This window comes from Acinonyx jubatus, chromosome B2, assembly GCF_027475565.1.
Source record: "Acinonyx jubatus isolate Ajub_Pintada_27869175 chromosome B2, VMU_Ajub_asm_v1.0, whole genome shotgun sequence".
Taxonomy (NCBI): Eukaryota; Metazoa; Chordata; class Mammalia; order Carnivora; family Felidae; genus Acinonyx; species Acinonyx jubatus.
This window is the reverse complement of record NC_069385.1, coordinates 133,223,170-133,238,827: the sequence shown is the minus strand read 5'-3', so window position 1 is coordinate 133,238,827 and position 15,658 is coordinate 133,223,170. Positions and strand designations below refer to the sequence as shown.

The following is a 15,658-nucleotide window of genomic DNA, read 5'->3' as shown; positions in this document are numbered from 1 at the left end:
CAGCACCTGCTGAGGATAAACCTTGTAAACTCTTTCTCACACACCATTGTTGATATTGTCACATCCTTTGAAGAAAGCCCTTTGACAGTGTGAGTCAGTGATGTTAAAAAAATATTCATTCCTGTATATCATCCTACAGGAAATTTGTTCTATAGGAATTGCCAGGGATATTGACCATGAATTCACATGGAATGCTTACTCCAGAATTATTTATAAAAGCAAAAAGTGAAAACAACCTCAACGTCCAAATGGAAACGAGATAAGTAAATTACAGCACATTCATTGGGCACCGTATTAAATATGGAGTGAAATTAAGCTCATGAAAACCTTTCAGCAGGAAAAATATAAGAATGGCACGTTAAGCGAAAAGCACACAGCGAAGTTTTATACACATAGAAAAATCTATTAAAATCGTACGCAAGTCAAAGAAAGATACTAGAAAGTAATATTTAAAAACAAAATCAACGGGGACACCTGGCTGGCTCAGTGTGTGAAGCATGTGACTCCTGATCTCTGGGTGGTGAGTTCAAACCCCACATTGGATGTTGGGATTACTTAGAAACAAAATCTTAAAAAAAGACGAAAACAATGATTTATTTGGGTACTAGGATATAGATGATCTTTTCTACGCACCCATGCTCCATGTATGTATACATTTTACAAGTTATTCATACGATGTTAAGGTGCTGCAGAAGCATTCAGTTTCCAGCAGCCCAAGAAAGGGCCTGGGTCGTGTTCCTAATGAGCTGTGAGGCCCGAGCACACAGAGTGCTTCTTAGCCTCAAGTTTCTTCTCTACAAAATGAAGAACAGAGCAAAGCGACCCTGTGACTTTTCCAGCTCGAAAAGTCTATGATTTCACAAAAGCATGGGCCAAATGAGGTGGCGTGCCAACCTGGGTCCCTGTTTTCCTGTTTTCCTTGGGGACTGGTGGAAAATGGAAGATATTTCAACAAATTCAAATCCGTGTCGTTGAAATAACAGACCTAAACGTGTGTGTACATCAGCTTGTGTCTTCCTTTCCTCGCGCAGGAACAGTTAGCTGAGAATCACACTTGAGAACAACATTTCTTGGGGGTGTTTTAAGACTACTGCCGGCGTTATGCATCCGTCTAGTGGTTTCTATGATTCCGTGTTTCTGCGCTCTTTTTTTTCTGATTTGGTTATCAAAGCGTGGACATTGTCAGGACGATGCGTAGAAGTTCTGTGTACAAAACGGTAAAAAAAATGCCGGGCATCATGAGTTTTAAATACTAAAAATAGGGGCCATGTTTGACTACCAATTCGCAAGGCCTTGATTCTGTTGAGTTGTAACACAAATTTGGGTTTTCACGCATGACTTAATTTATTCAAGAGATGGTTCCGTTCCAACCGATTTCGAATGTCATGGGCGTCCGCCGACTAAAAAATAAAATAGGAATGTTACCTCGAGGGGTTTACAATTTGAGGAGGGGTGTAGAAGGACACTAACGAAGCCAACAAATAGATAAACAAAAAAACATCTATGATAAGTGTGAATAGAAGGTGTTAGGTGCCGCAAAAAGGACTCTCCTTTTTTTTCTGAAGTTTTTATTTAAATTCTAGTAGTTAACACACGGCGTGGTGTTACTTCCAAGCGCACCATGTAGTGATTTGACATTTCCATAGGGCACCTGGTGCTCATCACGACAAGTGCCCTCCTCCCTCTCGGTCACCTGTTTCACCCACCCCCCACCCCTCCTCTCTGGTCACCATCAGTTTGTTTTCTAGAGCTAAGAATGTCTTTCTCGGTTTGCCCCTTCCGCTCTCATTTTTTTTCCCTTTGCTCACTCGTTTTGCTTCTTAAATTCCACACAGGAGTGAAATCATATGGTATCTTCCCTTCTCTGACTTATTTGGCTTCAGATAATACTCTCTAGTCGATCCGTGTCGTGGCAAATGGCAAGATTTCATCCTTTTTGTGGCTGAGCGATATTCTATTTTACATATATATTTATATGCATATGTATTTAGATATGTATGTGTATGTGTGTGTACGTGTGTGTGTGTATACACCACATTTTCTTAATCCACACATCAGATAACGGACATCTGGGCTGCTTCCCCATCTTGGCGATTGTACATAATGTTATAAGGAACATAGGGATACTTATATCTTTTTGAGTTAGTGTTCTCATATTCTTTGGGTAAATGTCCAGTAGTGTAATTGCTGGATCATAGGATAGTTCTGGTTTTAACTTTTTGAAGAACATCCATACTGTCTTCCAGAGTGGCTGCACCGGTTTACATTCAGTGCATGAGGGTTCCTTTTTTTTCTCCACGTCCTCACCGACACCTGCTGTTTCTTGTGTTGCTGATTTTAGCCATTCTGACGGGTGTGAGGTGATAACTCATGGTAGTTTTGATTTGTATTTCCCTGACGATCAGTGATGATGAGCATCTTCTCATATGTGTGTTGGTCATCTGTATGTCTTCTTTGGAAAAATGTCTATTCGTGGCTTCTGCCCAGTTTTAATTGGATTATTTGTTTTTTGGGGTATTGAGTTGTATACGTTCTTTATATATTTTGGATACTAACCCTTCAATGGATATGTCATTTGTAAACACGTTCTTTCATTCAGTAAGTTGTCTTGTAGTTTTGTTGATTGTTTCCTTTGCTGCACAGAAACCTTTTATTTTGATGTAGTTTAAATGGTTTATTTTTGCTTTTGTTTCCCTTGCCTCAGGAGACACATCTAGAAAGAAGTTCCTATGGACCATGTCAAAGAGCTTACTGCCTATGCTCTTCTCTAGGATTTTTATGGTTTCAGGAAAAGGACCCTACTTTAGACTGCATGGTTAGGGGGTGCTCTCTCTGATTAATGACCACCATTACTGAGAGAATGAGGGAGAGAGGGAGCCAGCCAGATAGAGGTGGCAGAAAAGATCCACCGACAGAGAGCAAGCAAGCACAGACACTCCTAGGGGCGATAACTGATGTTGTTATCTCCCAAATAAGCCATCACTTCTTTAACGATAAACTCATGTATTAGAATGTAGTAAAAGCAGATTCAATATATATTTTGGTCTGTTTTTACGCTCCATCATCTTGCTCCCTTATAGGGATATATATTTGCCAATAATAACATATTTTAATTATTCTTCATAATATTTGGCAGGGATAGGCACCTTTCATTATTCTTTCTTCAGAATCTACTTGGTTATTTTTCCACTACACTTAAAATTACTTCATACAATTGCAAAAGTAATTTCCTCTGGTGTTTCTATTGAGATCACATCAAACTTATGATTTAATTTTGAGGAAACTGAACTTTACACTATTGAATCATCCTACCCACGAATAGAGTACATCTCTCCATTTGGACAGGTATTGTTTTTAATTATTCAGTAGTATTTGAAAGATTTCTTTATAAAGATCTACTACATTTCTTATTCTCTTTATTTCTTGCAATTTTACAGGCATTACAGTGATTTTTCTAATAGATTTTCTAACTGATTTCTTGTATAAGTAGTTAATTGATTTTAATATGAACTTCATAGCTTATGGAAGTTCATTTATTGTTTTTAGGGTTTCCAGATAGACAAATCATAGAATCTATAAATGTCAATATGTTTCCTTCATCTCCTCCTAGTTTTTACTTCTCATTTCTTTTTTCTGCCTAAATGTACTTATTCTTCAGAATAGCATTAAACAGTGGCGATGATTCTGGACACTCATATGTTTGTGACGAACGTATCCATCTAGGGGCATCTGGCTGGCTCAGTCCATACAGCAGGTGGCTCTTGATATCAAGATGGTAAGGTTCAAACCCCCACCTTGGGTACAGAGATTACTTAGCCAATACCGTCATAGAATGTAGGAGAATGACACAATGCATTTTCATGTTGGTAACACCGTGGTAAAATTTGGAGCTCTCCCTGGTACAAACCCCACTTGGTTGTGGTGTGTATTCTTTAAAGATGGACCTTGACCTTATTAACTACTATTTTATTTATGACTTTTTTAAAGTGTATTCATTTTTGAGAGAGAGAGAGAGCATGAGTGGGAGAGGGGCAGAGAGAGAGGGACAGAGGATCTGAAGCAGGTTCTGCACTGACAGAAGGGAGCCCATGTGGGGCTCAAAACCACAAACTGTGAGGTCATGACCTGAGCTACAATTGGACCCTTACGTGGCTGAGCCACCCAGGCACCCCTTATTTATGACTGTCATCTTGCTTTCATAAGGTATATCTGTTATCAGTGATAAGCTAGTTTCAAAAAACTTAGACAAAAAAGTTTTTCCTCAATGCTATGAAATAGTTTAATGATGTGAAAATTGTATGTCCTCCAAATTTTGGTAGAATTCAACTCCAAAACTAACGGGGCTTGAAACATTTTTGCTGGAAAGCTGACTCGTTAACAACTTCGAAAGGTTTTAACCTGTGGTAATCGGCCTGTCTTCATTTTCTAACATTCCTAGGATCAGTTTTGGTGGTTTTGTTATTACAGCAAATAATGAATTTGTCCAGACTTTCAAATTTATTTTCACAGAGTGAGACAAAACTTTTATGTTTCAGTTTCTTTACTATTTGTGGTTATTTCTCACTATCAGTTTTTTTGCAGGTGTATTCCTTCTTTTATAGATAGTGGTTTTTTTTTTTTCTCTCTTTCAAAAGGCTAGTTTTTGGTTCATTTTTTCCATGACACAGTTCTTGGGGCATCTGGGAGGCTCAGATGGTTAAGTGGTCAACTTTGGCTCAGGTCATGATCTCACAGTGTGTGAGTTCAAGCCCCGCATCGGGCCCTGTGTTGACAGCTCTGAGCCTGGAGCTTGCTTCAGATTCTCTCTCTCTCTCTCTCTGCCCCTCTCCCACTTGCTTGCTCTTTGTCTCTCAAAAAAATGAATAAATGTTAAAAAGATTAAAAAAACAAAGATGCCAGTTCTTGGTAGGCTGTCTCATACTGTTTTTAATGAGAAATTAATAGTCATTCTTACCTTTGGAAAATTTTCAGCCATTATAATGTTTCTGATTTTTTTCTCTACCTTCAACTCTCTCTATGTTCTTCTGTGGCTCTAGTTACACATATGTTTTATGCTTGATATGTCTCATGGGTCACTTCATTTGTAAATCTTTTTCTGTGTTCAAATTTAGGTTTTCTGTTCCCCTCCATTAAACTTACTGTTCCCTCCTGTATTTTCCTATCTGCTGTTCAACTCACCTAGTGAATGTCTCATTTCCGATTTGTTTTTCGTTCCAGATTTTCCATGAATTAAATTTTTATGGTTTTGATTTTTCTGCTGAAATGTCCCCTCTCTTCCCTCAGTGTGTTTATGCTTTCCTTTTAATCCTCAAACAGATTTATAATACTCTTTGGAAGTTTTTATTCATAATTCCACCATCTGAGTCATCTCAGATCTGTTTCTGTTGACTTGTTTTGCTCCCGGTTATGGGTCACATTTTCTTGCTTCTTTGTATGTCTAGGGACCCTGTATTGCACGTTCGATAATGAAGCCGCTATGCTGCATAGAGTCCGGATTGTGTTTCATCCCTTTAAATAACGTTGAGCTTTATTCTGACAGGCAGTTAATTGACTGATGAATGAACATGACTTTGGCTTCACTAAGATGGCTCTAGCATGGCACTTACTCTATGGTTAGTCTAGCCCTACTGTGTGTGTGTTTTTTTTAAAACAATCCAATGATTTTAGTACATTTATAGAATGTGTCACCACCACCACAGTCCAATTTAAGAACATTTTTATCATCCCCACATGCTCCTTTGTGCCATTTACAGTTAATTAAAGTTTCTATCTTCAGTCCTAGGCAGACACTGACCTGCTTTCTGACTATAAATTTGCCTTTTCTAGACATTACATATAAATCCAATGGTTTTTGTATCTGGCATCTTTCACTTAGCGTATTTTTAGCTTTGGACATTTTATAGCATGCATCAACAATTCATTCCTTTTAATTGCTGAATGCACCATTTCCCTGTATCCATTTAGGTTTATTCCATCACCAACTGATGGACATTTAGATTGTTTTTTTTTTTTTTTTTTTTGGCTATTATAAATAATGCTGCTGTGAACACTCATGTACAAGTCTTTATGAAGACCTATGTCTTTACTGGTCTTGGGTAGATTTCTAGAAGTGGATTTGCTAGGTTGAATGGTAAATTTACGTTTAACCCTTTAGGAAACTGCCAGAATGTTACCTGAAGTAGCTGTACCATTTTCATTCCCACAAGAATACATGAGGTTTCCTGGTTCTCCACATCTTTGTCAACACTTAGTAGTATCTGACTTCTTACCACAGTCGTTTCAGCGTGTATGTAGTGCCAGGTCACTATTGTTTTTTGGTTTTGTTTGGTTTTGTTAATGTTTATTTATTTTGAGAAAGAGAGAGTGAGCAGGGGAGGGGAAGAGAGAGAGGGAGACACAGAATCTGAAGCAGACTCCAGGCTCTGAGCCATCAGCACAGAGCCCGATGCGGGGCTCGAATCCATGAACCGTGAGATCATGACCTGAGCCAGAGTCAGAAGCCCAACCGACTGAGCCACCCAGGCGTCCCTAGATTGCTATTGTTTTAACACACATTCCCCTAGCGGCTAATGATAGTGAGCAAATTTCCATGTACTTATTAGCCATTCATCTATCTTTGTAAAATAAAATGTGCATTCGAACACTATGCTCACTCTTTAGTTCAGTTGTTAGCCCTACTTTTTTTTTTTTTAGTTATTATTTTAATTCCAGTTAGTTAACGTACAGTGTAATATTAGTTTCAGGTGTACCGTATAGTGATTCAACACTGCCATACAACACCTGGGGCTCGTCATGATCTCCCTCACCTAGTTAACCTCATAACCCCAAACTCCTACCCTCTGGTAACCAAAAGCTTGTTCTATAAAGTTATGAGTCTGTTTCTTGGTTTGTCTCTTTCTCTCTCTTTCTCCCTTTTTCATTTTCTCCCTTTGCTCATGTGTTCTGGTTCTTAAATTCCACATATGAGTGAAATCATATAGTATTTGTCTTGCTCTGACTTATTTCACTTAGCATCATACTCTCTAGCCCCACAAATTACAGCGGTCTTAGAAGCCCTGATCTCTTGACATCTGTTTCCTCCACTAAGCAAAACCACTGCTCTCAATCTGGGTTAACTTCCTTGTCCTATAGTTTGGAAAGTGCCCCAGGCAGAAAGCTGAAGTGAATAGAGGAGATATCTGCATTCATGTGTTTTCCTTTTTTTAAGAACAGAAGACCTGCCTGGTATATGGTCTGATGTCTGAAAACAGCTAGCTCCTATCTTTTGTCTTTTAGGTAGTTACATCCAATAGCTGTTATATGGTCATGTCCATAACCAAAAGTTCCATCTTTATTTCAGAATGTTTATGTATTTACTTTGGGGAGGGGAGGGGCGGAGAGAGGGAGAATCCCAAGCAGGCTCCTTGCTGTCAGTGGGGAGCCTGACGTGGGGCTCAATCTCACGAACGGTGAGATCACGCCCTGAGCCCAGACCAAGAGTTGGATGCTTAACGGACCGAGTCACCAGGCACCCCAGAAGTTGCTTGTTTTTTAACACCCAAATGGTTATCTCAGAAATTTTACTCTAAATGTATATATGTACGTGTGTGTGTGTTTATTTATTTAAACACACCTTAAACTAGTCTGAAGTTTTACAAAAACATTTTGAAGACCTCAACTGCTTTTCATTTTCAAACAAATAATGCTCTCTCCTGGGGAGATTTTTAATGTTTCCATAAAACAATAATACACATCACTTTCCAGCTGAAGTTTTCACTGTTCTGGGACAACTAAGTAATGACTTACAAAAGCTTGGTTTTTTTTTTTTTAGGTGAAGTTTAAACTTATGAATCTGGATTGTTTTTGTTTTGTTTTCTATTCTAACTGCTTCATAGAAACAGAAAATGCACGCTAAAAAAACCCTCTCCCTGAGAAAGCAGATTGATGCACAAAAGGGCTGCAGTTCACATTTAAGAGGCTATTAAAAAGGAAAATAGAAGAAACCATCAGTAGCCTCATTGATCTAATCATAATGCAATTAAAATGTAAATATAGTCTGCCAGAATGGGATTATTTGTGAATGCCACATTAACAGATGGCAATGACTACAGATCAAAATACACTTTGTGTGCGGGTCTGGAATAGTGGAATGCAGAGAAGTGTGTTTGAGTCTGTACTTAGTGCGACGGATAAGGACATTTTTTTTTAACGTTTGTGCCAGATGTCACTACAGGGATTCATATCTAAACATTTTGCTGCTAACGTCCTAGAAAATCCCAGATCAGCCCACAAAGTGGAGACAAGTCAGTCAAATTCTCAATACAAGGGCTTTGAGAGATTCCAAATTAGGATCTCGGCTACAAAGACTTTGCCTAGCCTCTCCTGAAGCCAAACAAGAAAGACAATCCATGTCATTTCAACTGTCTGCAAGAAAAAATGACCTGATGGAATCCTAACTGTCCCATTTACATTCTGACAAATAACTCACCCTACCCACAAAGACTAGATATCTATGTATGTATCCATTTTATTTATCATCTATCCGTCAGTGCGTTCATATCACTAACATGATTTAGTCTAGCATTTCTGCCAATGTAATTTGTTAAAGCCGTTTGAGTTAATAACTTGAAATTCTTTATCATTTATTTTTGTTAGTGATTTATATTTCAAACTTTTTTCATTCACATGGAAAAATATAAGCATAGATTCTACCCTTTGTTTCGTAATCTCTAATCTCAAGGGGCGGGACAAAATTATTAAGATACAGTTAGTTTTGATTCATATCCCTATAGAGGAAATGTGTACTGTAATATAATTTTTAGTGGCGACTAGACAGGGTCCAAAAATGAGTTGAAATCACTGTCCAATAATTAAATGATCATATCTTGTAAATGTGAAACATGATGAAAGGTGGCAAAAAAGATTAGGAATCAGGAAATCTGAATTCCAATCCAAGCAGGACAAGATTAAATTAAGTGATTAAATCTTCATTATCTCCATTATGTTTTTCATCTAACACTAAGGGCTTTTATCGGAAAGATCACTGTGGAACGCATCTCCAAGAACTTCATTTTATGGCTTGCAACCCAGACGTTTGCACAGAATATTTAATAAGCACAAGAGGGTGCTGAAGCCAGCCCCGGAAGAGCCACACCTTTCAATACGCCTTTCCTTCTCTCTCTTTCCCTCCTTCCTTTTTCTCAGTGTGCTTTCTGAGCACGTAATGTATCTGATTGCTCCTGCAGAGGGCATTAAGATCAGTTCAAACCACAGCTTTGTTTTACCATTATTTATGAATCCACTAATTCTCAAGTTTTTCTGCTTTCCACAATGATTACAACTAGACTTGGTAGGCTTCTAACATTTCTTTTGTTTTCCTTTGGCTTAAAACTTGTCTGGAATTTTTTTAAAAAAACATTTCTCTTAGCTGTTCTTGTTGAAAGCACATTTTCTTTGTAATACATAAATCTTCCCTATTTGATGCTGGGGACAGTTACTATATATATATATATATATATATATATGCAGTTACTATATATATATATATATATATACACACACACATTCAATATAATATAATATTATAATAGATAATATTACATTGCAGTTTGGTCTCTAGCATGATTCTTGTATCTCCACTTTCAAAAAATCAGATGATGCACACCCTTTCCTGAGTTACTCGGGAGGGTCACCATTTGAGCTGACACCACATCCCTGCAGGAAGCATTCACACAGTGTCACTCTCATTAGTAATCGCATAGAGTTTCTAATATTAGTAATGACATCTTTGCGTACAGCACTGTCTGTTTTGTTAGATGATTCTAATACACGTCTTCACTGATTCTGCCTCTCAAAGCTCTTCCGAAGGGGGCATGGCGGGCACTCCTCTTTAAGAAGAAAGAAAAGGAAGATCAGAGAGAGTGAGCCACAGCGACTACAAGTAATGGGATTGAGGGGAAAACCCACATTCTACAGCCCCTGGTTCAGGACTCAGTCCAGGGGGCCATCTTGCCTCTCTGAAGAAACAGCCATTTCCTTCAGCCCTGAATGACAGTGAAAAATCTCACTGGACATCTCCATGAAAATACCTTGTTTCATATCAACTCACACGCGATCAGAACTCTTGCTCCTGGTTGGAAGAATGATAGATCTCAGAGTTGCCAATGATCTGCTAGCCTTCTGATTGGTACACTGATTGTGCTGTCTTTTTACTTCCCATTCCTGAGGCGTGACGTGAGGAAGCCATTTCAGAGAGGGATGTTTTTATATATATATATATATTTTTTTTTTTTTGGCTTTTATTATTTTTTTTATTTACATAAAAGGCAAATTTCAAAGAATGGGGGGGGGGGAAATGGTATTCCAATGTGATCCGATTTCCCTTTGACTTCCCTCCATGATGAGTTCCTAAAAACAGGTGTCCAAATTTCCAAATACCTGCTTTAATCTGCATTTGAAATGGTTTTTCTCTCTTGCATGGTTTCCGATTGTTAATACGGGAAGTGCTTGAGTTTGGGGCCCCATGTATGGGCTAATTCCCAAATCTTAAGGAGTTGGGAATAAATGACAAAATAATTGGATTATTATTCTGGGAATAATAACATGGGGATTATTATCTGGGGAATCAAGTTTTGGGAGAAGAGCTGTGAGGTATTCCATCGTTTCTATATCTTGGTTTTCAATCTCGATCACAATCTCAGTCGTTTGGCAGGTAAAAAAGCAGCTTTTCTTTTTGCCAGGCTGTCTGGCAAAATACGTTGTCGTTATCCAAAGAGAAGAAAAGGATTTTAAGGTGAGTCATCAAGATGTTAGCTCCCATGTTTTATGACTTGAGAAGAACCAAATCTGCACTTTGACAAATATAAGCTCTTACCTTAACACACTTGGGTTAGCACAGCGGCATCCAAAATAATATTCACATTTTCACATATTGACTTTAGTGAGGGAGTGCTTTGGCATTGGGGTATATTTTTGTTGGCTCGAGAATCTTCTGGAAGTCCCCAAATACTTTCTTTTGGATTACCTCAGTTCTTTTCTGCAATAACAGATTGGAGAAAGCTCACAAGCCAAGCTAAACATATGTACAATCAGAATCATAAAGTGGTCCGTCCATTTGGCGTATCAGCTCGTACCCTGACATATCTTTGTTGGCCGGTGAATCTCACCAAACTGCCATCATCGCTTTTCCTGATGTGTAGCCAATGGAGTCATATGTTGTTTGCACCTATATGTGATATAGTCTTTATTTGGGATTAAATAGCATTTACAAGAAGAAGGAGAGACGGAGAAGGAGGAGGAGGAGGAGGAGGAGGAGGAGGAGAGAGGGGGAGAAAGGAGGAAGAGGAAAAGAAGAAGCTTTGATGCAAATGAAAACAAAGATGTGTTCATGTATTTGATTATTAATCTCTTATGTAAATTTCCGACATTGTGGAGGAAGAGCTGAAGTAATTGACGAGGAAAAGAATGTGGGAACGCTTCCAGTAGACTTAAGCCCAGAGTGTGGCCTCGCACTGTTTCACATTAGAAAATGGAAGTTGTCATGGATGGAAATTATATGGTTGTTTGTGAAGTACAGGAAACGCTGAAGATCTTTCTCATGTCTTCATACTAAAACATCTATTTATAATTATTTGTTAAGAAATTTAAAGAGCCATAGTCATCTGGAGAAGCTGACAATTAGAGCAAATCTGTAGGTGATTATTAAATACCTAGCACAAACAGAGACATTTTTCTCTCTCAAAATATTGAGTGCTTATAATTATAGTTTACAAGAATAAAAGCCTCTTTCTTCTTTGCAGATGAAGATTCGAGTTTGTGAATCACTGCAAGTGTATATGCCAAGAGAATAACTGAATTTATCTTAATTTTAAACACATATGTTCAGCTTATCCAATGGTGGCCTGGTAGCTGGGAGAGAATTTTGGTAAAGAACAAGGGAGATAAATATGCATTGAAATGGGCTCAATTTTTCCGGGACCTTGGAAAAATATTTATCCATTTTAAGCCTCAGTTTCCTTAACTGAAGAAGCATGCAAACCCCATGGTGCTTAAAAAAAAAAAGAAAAATGAAATAAAAAAAAAAAAACATGTAAAGTGTAAAACATGTAAAGTGCCTTGCACACAGTACTTTTCATTTTAATATTTATTATTTCAAAAATGCTACTCAATAATTTGAATGTATAGTGGTGTTGATATAAAACTTACTGAACGTCAACATGTTCAATTTCATAGAAATTTCCAGTCCTTTTAAAGAAAATTCATGTGATATCTTTTGAGCTTTCTTTTTTTTAAATTTTATTTTTAAATGTTTTTAAACTTGTTTTTTTAACATTTATTTATGAGAGACAGAGAGAGAGTGCATAAGCGGGAGAGGAGCAAAGACAGAGGAAGACACAGAATTCGAAACAGGCTCCAGGCTCTGAGCTGTCAGCACAGAGCCCGACGCGGAGCTCGAACCCACAAACCATGGGATCGTGACCTGAGCAGAAGTCAGATGCTTAACCAACTGAGACACCCAGGCGCCCCTATTGAGCTTTCTGTTTTGTCTTTAATCTTAATTTTTATTCTATTACATAACTTGTACAAAAATATTTTTTCCTTGGAAGTATTAAAACATTACTTGTACGTGACCACTGTTCTGAGAAAAAGCTAACATCCTTTCTAAATTTCTATTTAAATTTTGGTTTTGTTCACTTGTGTTGCAAGAATACATTTCCTCTTTCTAAAGCATTAAAACATTGCTTGTTAGCAACGCTGTTAAGGGAGGCACTCATTCATCACCATGGTGGGACAAGAATAACAGTAACGTTAAAAGCAGCAACAAGAGTAATGCTGACCTGGCTGCCCCATCCTTTCCAGACTTACTCCTCCAGAGGATGTGAAAGATGTGTTACCTACGTGGTGGGGACAGCATTGGTCCACATTTTTAAGTCAAGTGGAGCCCGTTTCTTAAAAGGTTATGAGATTGAGGAACCAGTCTTTTAACTCCCTTCTCTGGCTCTGACCATTATGAGGTTATGAAGAACTGAACTCTCTTGCAGAATGTCCCCAAGGCTTGGACTGAAAGGGAGAGGGGACATGCCGGGGGTAAATGTGATGGGAGCAAGACCTCAGCAAGCCTGTTTGCTTGTGGACCTAAGCCATCGGCTCCGTTATAGCCTTCGTCCATCATAAAACTGACATTTTTGTCCCTGTCTACATATTAATCTGTTCTTGACTTGCTGGGCCCATAAAACCCGATGAATGCCCACCCCCCAATGCCTTTGCCATGATCCCCAGCTCTTCAGCTATGAGTTGTATCTTTCCATGACTTTTCCTGTGCTTCTACGTAAAGACATATGACTCCAGGGGTGCCTGGGTGGCTCAGTGGGTTAAGTGTCTGACTTCAGCTCAGGTCATGATCTCATGGTTTATGAGTTCAAGCCCCACGTCACGCTCTATGCAGACAGCTCAGAGCCTGGAGCCTGCTTCAGATTCTGTGTCTCCCTCTCTCTCTGCCTCTCCCTCTCTCTCTCTCTCAAAAATAAACAGACATTAATTTTTTTTTTTAAAGACATGTGACTCCAAACATCTGTACTCCATTTGGTTATATCTTTTCATATTTTACATATAAACTGTACCTATTATATGAGTTTTCCTGCTACTGGTTACTTTTATCTCAAGCTAGGCCCTGGAGATCTATCCCTCTGTTTAATACTTTCCTTTTTAATCACACTTAGCATTTCAGAGAAGGAATATGCCCTGGTTTATTCAGCATTATTCCATCGAAGGAGACTTAGGTTTTTTATAATTTTTCAACATAGAAAAAAACCCCAAAACAATCACACATTATTTTGGTTCCCGTTTGTCTATGTGTTTCTGTCTGTGTTCCTGCATATTGAGCATTGGTACAGAGAAGGAGGGACACAGACTGCATTTTGGGTTTTGGTGAAAACTGCTAAATTGTTCTTCTCAATGGCTGCATCAACTCAGACCTCGCCAGCCGTGTCTAAAAACAGCTATGGCCTGTCTCCATAGCCCTAGCCACACTCGATGCCATTAGGCTTTTAACATCTACGTACCTAGGGGGAAAAAATCTCATTTTAATTTTCCTTTTCTCATTTTTGTTGAAGGTGGACATTTGTAATATATACGTTGGCCATTTGTAGTTTTTCTGTGAGTTTCTTAGTCTTACCTTTTGAACATTTTCCTACTAGGTCTTTTGACTTTTTTTCCTTACCGGCTTATAAAATATTTTAAATATGTTTTGGGTGAGTATCTTTTGTGAGATATCTAAGGCAAATCCGTTCCCCAGCTGAGTTGTCTTTCTTAACATTTTAATGTTTTTACGTTGAACCAAAGTTTGGCATTTTGATGAACTTGAATTTTTAGTTCTTGCTTCTTACCTAAAAAAAAGGCTTTTTCTACCTCAGTGTCATAAAGATAATACCTTATATTTTTCCTAGTAAAGTTACAATTTCCTTTTTATAGTAATACTTTGAAATGCCATCTTAAGCATTTGAAGTCCCCAAAACATAAACTCAAAGAATTAAATTCTTTCAAACACTGTTTATAAAATAATCAAATTCTTTAAAAACATTCCAAGCATAACTTTTATAACCTAATCCTCTCAGGTACTCTGAATACTGCGCTGGGAGGCAAAAACAAAAACAAATAACCCTGAGTATAAAAATTCTCCTTATCATTTAGCCAGCTCATTAGAGGTCAAGAGTGAAGATCAGAGCATAAAGCAATGTTTGGCTGTCAGCCCATTGTCTTCTGGTTTCTTTCCAACTTAGGTTTCCCCAAAGTAAAACCAACAGGTATAATTGTAATATAAGAATGAGGCAACCTTGATTGAATACTTATTATAGGCTAGGCAGGTTCATTACTAAATACCCTAATGAGATGTCATTAGATCTTCCTGCCGATTTCTGAGTTTTGGATTATTTTTATCCCCATTTTTAGATCAGGAACTTGAAGTACAGGGAGGGTCAATGACCTATTCGGGAAAGCTTGTAAGCAGAGGAGGAAGGAAGTAATCTCAGGAACTGTCCTGGGAGCCTGCGTTGGTAGCCAGTGGCTACTTTGTATCTTTCCTTTATTTATTTTTTTTTAAGTTTATTTATTTATTTTGAGAGAGACAGAGAGAGGGAGAATCTCAAGCAGGCTCTACACTGTCAGCCCAGAGCCCGATGCAGGGCTGGGCTTGAACTCACGGAACTGTGAGATCATGATGTGAGCCAAAATTAAGAGCTGGACACTCTAATGACTGGGCCTCCCACGTGCCACCATCCACCCCTCCCCGACTTTTTATCTCCCTAAAAGGATGTAGAGTATTTACCCTCTTGGGACATCATTTTCCTCATCAATTAAATGAGAAGATTGGAGGAGCTTTTTATACCTCAATTCAGTGATTCTTAAAAGCACACCCAAGACTCAAAATAAGAAAGTGACCCAGAATCAAACCAGATCAACTATTTCCAATCACCACTTCAACTGTGTAATTTGGATGTCCTCCTGTCCAATTGGGTGTGACCTTGAAGTTTCCAGGCAGTGAGAGCAGCTCCAATTAGGACACAACCGGAGATGCTGAGAGGCACCAGCCTAATTCTGCTGGGTGGGGCTTCTCTCAGCAACCTGAGGTTTAGTGGTTCTCTAACACTGGTCTCTGGGCAGGCCTGGGCTCTGTGGAGATTCC

The 15,658-nt window shown here is 38.5% G+C and overlaps 1 long non-coding RNA gene across 1 annotated transcript; it reads right to left on the bottom strand.

Annotated features, from left to right (window-relative positions):
* Positions 1-279: 279 nt before the first annotated feature.
* On the bottom strand, positions 280-12,997 carry LOC113593882 (uncharacterized). The gene is made up of 3 exons (XR_008298183.1): positions 12,816-12,997; positions 10,853-11,014; positions 280-1,400 (listed from the first exon to the last, which is right to left on the bottom strand). It is a non-coding gene; the product is annotated as an uncharacterized LOC113593882 (long non-coding RNA).
* Between the last annotated feature and the right edge of the window lie 2,661 nt (positions 12,998-15,658).